Raw genomic sequence first — 6,000 nt, 5'->3', positions numbered from 1 at the left:
CTTTACTGCAAAATAGAAACATCTGGGTAGAGAGATGATTAGTGACTTTAATTGTCTTTATTATACCTATTTTCTGTAATTACACATGTTGCTTTTTAAATTAGAGATGTGTTTTTATTAAAAACAATAGAATGTACTGGTTTGTAAAATAATTCAGTGTGTATAAGTTTTATATTATTGTTGTTATTATTATTACTATTATTATTTTTTTGGTACCAGTTCTTAACCACTGAGCCACATCCCCAGCCCTTTTTCATATTTTGTTTAGAGACAGGGTCTTGTTGAATTGCTTAGGGCCTCACTAATTTGCTGAGGACGGCTTTGAACTTGCAATCCTCCTGCCTCAGTCTCCCCAGCCACTGGGATTACAGGCATGCGCCACCACAAGTTTTATTTTTAATTGAAAAGGTATTTAAGATCAAATTGCAAAAGGTATGGTTATAGTAAACCCGAAATCTTTGCGACCAGGATTCTGGGTTTCCACCTAACACCACTAGCACAACAGAACTGAACTCTCAATTTTGCCTGTAACCGTCACATGCAAATGTCATTCTCCTAAACTGCAGTCATTACAGGGCTGTCAAATTTTAATGCAGACTCCTGCTTGTGTTTCCTTCAAATGCAATTAAAACAGAGTGTATAGTAATCTCCAAATGAAAAATGTTCCAAGTGTGCCACTTCTGATGGACAGCAACATGCAGAAATTCTGAGGATCTAGTGCCGCGACCTTGTCGGCTCTTTCAAGACCCCGATCTTTGCCAAGAAGGCATGGTCTGACCGGGGTCTGGGAGCACCACTGTACCACTGCATTCCCAGAGCTCACCCATATGATGCCACTCTGTCCCTCAGCTGTCTACCAGGGGAGGGAAGGAAGCTGCCTGGGAGCCCCCTGGAGTTGGAAATGCAAACTGGGGTGCTAATGGGAGCCTGTTGCTCTGAAGTCATCCTTGATAGGAGTTGGGGGGAAAAGTGAGCAACTCCATCTCCTCCCGCAAAACGAAGCAGAGAATTACCTGTTCAGAGTCAAATAACCTCCCTGAGAGCCCAGCAGATCCCAGAGCCCTGGGGTTTGCAGCGCTCTGTCCCTGCCTCACCTCATCCTGTATTATTCTCAAGTTTTATTTTTAATTGAAAAGGTATTTAAGATCAAATTGCAAAAGGTATGGTTATAGTAAACCACTATATGGACCTTTCATCAACTTTCTCTTGAAGACCCCTCAACAGTTATGTGAACTAGCCCCAGTCCTGTTAAATGAAGGCTTTCTTTTCATACCAAATTGGAAAAAGTATCATTTCACACAGAAGAAAGTAACCCTGGGTTTGTCTGTCCAAAGACACTTGCCTGGTCCCATGCAGAGTAAAGCAGCCCTTTGTCCACTGCATAACATAAGTGACTCTGGAGCCTCCTGATAATTTAGCACCAGACTGCAGTTCCAGGAGAAGGACCAGAACAACCCTTTCCATACTTGAGGGTGTGGGTTTTCGGGAAGCCCTGACCTGGGACCCAGGCCTAGCTCTGGATACCTATGCCTGGGATCATGGCTCTGCCTCCCAGACTCTACCTGACACTCACCCTCTGCTCCCCTTATGACTGGGATGCTGGGTTCCCACCTAAAGTCACCAGTAATTGCAGAGAAACTGAGCACCAGGTTTTCAGCCTGGCATTGTTGTTCTTCGGGCTTTCTGCTGCCCCTTCCATCACACCAGTTCCCTGAGAGTTCCTCAGCCAAGCTCCCTCACTTCCTCCACACATGGCCTCTGCCTCTTGTGAGATCCCTCCTCACTCATGAATTTGTACCCATTTCAAAGCTCAACTCCTGAGTCTGAAGACTAGCAGCAGCATCTCCTTAGAGATGCAAACTCCTGGGCTACCCTCCAGACCTGCCACAGTAGAACTGTGCTTTAATGAGACCTCTGAGTGATTCACGTGTGCCCTGGGAAAAGACACTGATGAAATGAAATATTCTCAAGGAATAGACCTTTGGCCAACGGCAACAGAATCTATTTGCTAAATGTTCAGGTTCCCAACCATATGGTAATTGAATCTGCATCCTTAACAGACATTCCAATATGAAAATCTCATATGCAAATAATATATTCATATGCAAGTAAAAATCATAAATTACTATAGTAATTTTCTTCCATAAATTATTTCAATTATAAATTTTATTATATTGGTTATGAATTATTATGCATTTTTATATAGGAATTATTTACAAAAAATACATTAACTATTACATGTGGTGATTTTTACTTTGTATGTGAAATGCACTGTAAAAGGGTTAACATTTCTAATCATGTCTGACTCTCATTGGGCCTCCCTACCCCAGAGTTGGCCTATTCCTAGAACATCTTTCTTTGATTTACACACACACACACATTGTATGTGATTATTTTGTGTTTGGGTTTTTACACAAATGGTACTTTTGGTATCATTCTGCAATTTTCCTTTTTCTCACTCAACAATATGCTTTGAGCCGAGTGCAGTGGTGCACGCTTGTAATCCCGGCAACTCCAGAGGCTGAGGCAGGAGGATTGCAAGTTCAAAGCCAGCCTCGGCAAAAGCGAGGTGCGAAGCAACTCAGTGAGACCCTGTCTCTAAATAAAATACAAAAGTAGGCTTGGGGATGTGGCTTAGTGGTCAAGTGCCCGTAAGTTCAATCCCTGGTACCCTCTTCCAAAAAACAAAAACAACAAAAACCAAACAAACAAAAAATAATATGCTTTGAAAACCTGTCTCTGATAAAAAGCAGAGGACCATCTCATCATTTTTACCTGCCTGGTGTTCCACTGGAAGGATAGACAAGGTTCAAGCCAGGCATGGATGTTGTAGTTTGGTTCTGATGTCTTCCAGAGGCCCAGAGGCCCAGGTGTTAAGGGGTTGGCCTCCACCTTGGTGCTACTGAGAGGTACTGGAAACTTAAAGAGTTGGGGCCTGGAGGGAAGTCTGCAGGTCATCAGGGGTGTTCTTTTGAAGGGGACTGTGGAACCCTGGTCTCTTCCTCTTCTTTCATTTCGCAGCCATAGATGAGCACACTCGCTACACCAGGCACTCTCTACCACCATGTGCTGCTCACCACAGACCCAAAAGTAACAGGGCCAACCACTCATGAACTGGAATCTCCAAATATGTGAGCCTGGGGCTGGGGATATAGCTCAGTTGGTAAAGTGCTTGCCTCACATGCACGAAGCCCTGGGTTCAATCCCCGTACCACCAAAAAAACAAAAAACAAAAAATGTGAGCCAAAGTAAATCTTGTTTCTTTATAAGTCAATCATCTTCAGTATTGGTTACAATGATGGAGAAAGCTGACTAGTACTGTCAAAGTTTATTGACCATTTTTCTGTTTGCACAACTAACGCTCCAGCGAACATGCTAGAACACAACTCCTTGAGCCAAGGTGTGTGGGTTTATTTAGGGTAGAGATGGTGACAGATTGGAAAGTGGAACTGCTGGTTATGGAGGGATGTGCATTTTGAATGTTAACAGCTGTTGCCAAAAGAGGTGCAGCCCTGTGACCCGGTGATCCTTTGTACCTTCACGTTTAATCCCTTTGTTTTGGGGATGAATATTATGTTTTGGCATCAGAACTTCTCCAAATATGTTAGAACTCACTTCTGAGAACCAGTACAGCTGACGTTCTCTGACCTTTCCCAGTTCCCCTCACAACTTCACTCATTTAACCCCCATCTCAGCCACCCTAGGAGGCAGGCGTTATCGGCACCCTGGGAACACAGATGCCAGACTGAGGCCTAACCGAGCTTGTATAACAACAAAAGGCAATCCAAGATTCAAAGTCAGGTGTCTGTTTCACCCACTTCTTGCCCTGCAGAGTTCTCTGGAATCAGAGACCTCATCAAACTGAGGCTACCTTTAAGGTTATTTTGAACGCACATAATTATGATGGACTCATCTCAGGAAATTAGCTTCATAGATAAACCAGTAGGGTTTTCATTGTGCCGATCCAATTGTGTGTTTAAAAAACTGTATCAGGAGTTTTATTTAGAGGCTTCTGAAAGTTCTAATAGGAATTGCTGCGACAGGGACAAAAATTTCTGGGAAGTCTGCATAAGCACTATTACACACACACACACACACACACACACACACACACACAGAGCTTTTAATTTTTTCCATGGGCAAGGGTGTGCCCAAGCCTCAGCATTCCAATTTTTACCATATGAAGTTTCCCTGACATGGAAGAAAAGAACCGTGACCTTGTGTAGTTTCTTTAAATGGAGCTTTTTCATAGTTCTCTAGGGTCCTCGTGGTATCTATTGAATTTTAAAACAGTCCTAGGCCTCAGTGTATCAGGGGAGCAACTCATCTCAGTAATTTTTTTTTTCTTTGACACTTTCTACAGGGAGAAAATGTGTGACTTCTCTTGATGAGCAAATAGCCAAAGGTGTTTGGGAAAGGTCTGTCATTTTTCTGGTGGGAAGACACTCCAAACTAAATTCATTAGCAGCTCTTCAGTTTGGAGTTTTAAAATATTCTCTGACCCAAATAAATTCCTTGTTATGTCCTCTACCAATATAAAAAAAAACCCAACTGGCATTCACTCTGGCTTCAGAGCAAGGACACAGAATGTAAGAGCAGAAAGGAGCTTGAAGATTGTCATTTCACTGTTGAAGACATAAAAATCCATGCTTCTACTCCTCCTCTGAAATGTTTTTCATGCCTAGATTTCGTGAACAGCAGTTGACACTTTTTGGATGTTAAATTAAATCTTATCTTTAGTTCTGTAAGTATATGACATTTAATCATGGTTCCATATTTTCCTATCTTGTAGAAAATATTAGAGGGACAGTAGTATGGGGGGTTTGGGCTGTGTTTTATGACTAATTAACTGTAAGGAATCATATAGCCAAATGCTAGGCTGGTGACCATCACCCCAAGTAAATCAGTTTGTTTCTTGGCTTCATAGTTTCCGGTTCCCAAAATATACATGACACAGATTTGTGTCATGCACTCACGTGAATATACATGACATTGGTTCATTCATTCAAAAAATACTTACGACGCTCTTAACTCTAATGCCTTGCACCAGTGAAAACTGATGTACCTACCATGGTGAACAAAATACATGAGGTTCTTGCTCTCGTACAGTTTAAGTTCAGGTTGCTATGAAAGTATTGCAGAGGTGAAGACTCTGTTCCAGTCGCAACCAATACATACCCATGTTTATAGAGACATTCTTTCCTCCTCTATCTCTAAAACCAAAGCTCTTAGGATTCTGTGTTGGCACTTACTCTATGACACCTCAGCAAAAAATGAACTGTGACCTCCTCAATGGCAAGACAGGACTTAGAGTTTTCATATCTCCAGTGCTCTGAGCCCCGAATATGACTTTAGGCCCAAGGGTCTCTAGACTCTCTCCTTTTCCCAATGGCCTTTTAGCTGGGGCAGATTATTGGAGGCTGGTAACAACAACAAAATGCTGACAATGTTAACAGAACCCATATTTCCCTATCGGAACTAAGAGTGGGCGAAACTTCTAAAAAGGTAGTTTTAAAAATATTAATGATTTGAACTATTCAGGCCTGAGTTTGCAGACATTTGGAGAGAGTGCATTTCCTATTCATGAAACCTCAGTGGATTTAATCTAGTGATTTTTTTCCCCCTTGGTTTATTCTGGGATTAACAATCCCTGAAAGCTCTGACTCAGGTCTTTTGATTTCATTAGGTGTAGGGTTAGATATAGCTCGTCTTTGCAAAAGAAACATCCTATTTTTCACTCTGAGTATGGTTTTGGATATTTTCTGTTCCTTCCCTTGGCTCTAAGATCCTATAAATGCTCCCTTATCGTGAATACCTGAGAGTTTACTATTTAGGAGATATGGGAACTATTGTGAATAACTCACATCTAGCAGATCTGGATCTGGATCTGGATCAGGACCAGGAAGTGGGCCCCTGTTGGGAGGGGCCCCAGGTACTGATCAGGGATCAGAGTTGAGTCATCCTCTGGGTGAGTCAAGATCCTTTGCACCATAGGGGAGT

Source organism: Sciurus carolinensis, chromosome 17 (genome assembly GCF_902686445.1).
Source record: "Sciurus carolinensis chromosome 17, mSciCar1.2, whole genome shotgun sequence".
Classification (NCBI taxonomy): domain Eukaryota; kingdom Metazoa; phylum Chordata; class Mammalia; order Rodentia; family Sciuridae; genus Sciurus; species Sciurus carolinensis.
This window is presented reverse-complemented; position numbering follows the sequence as displayed.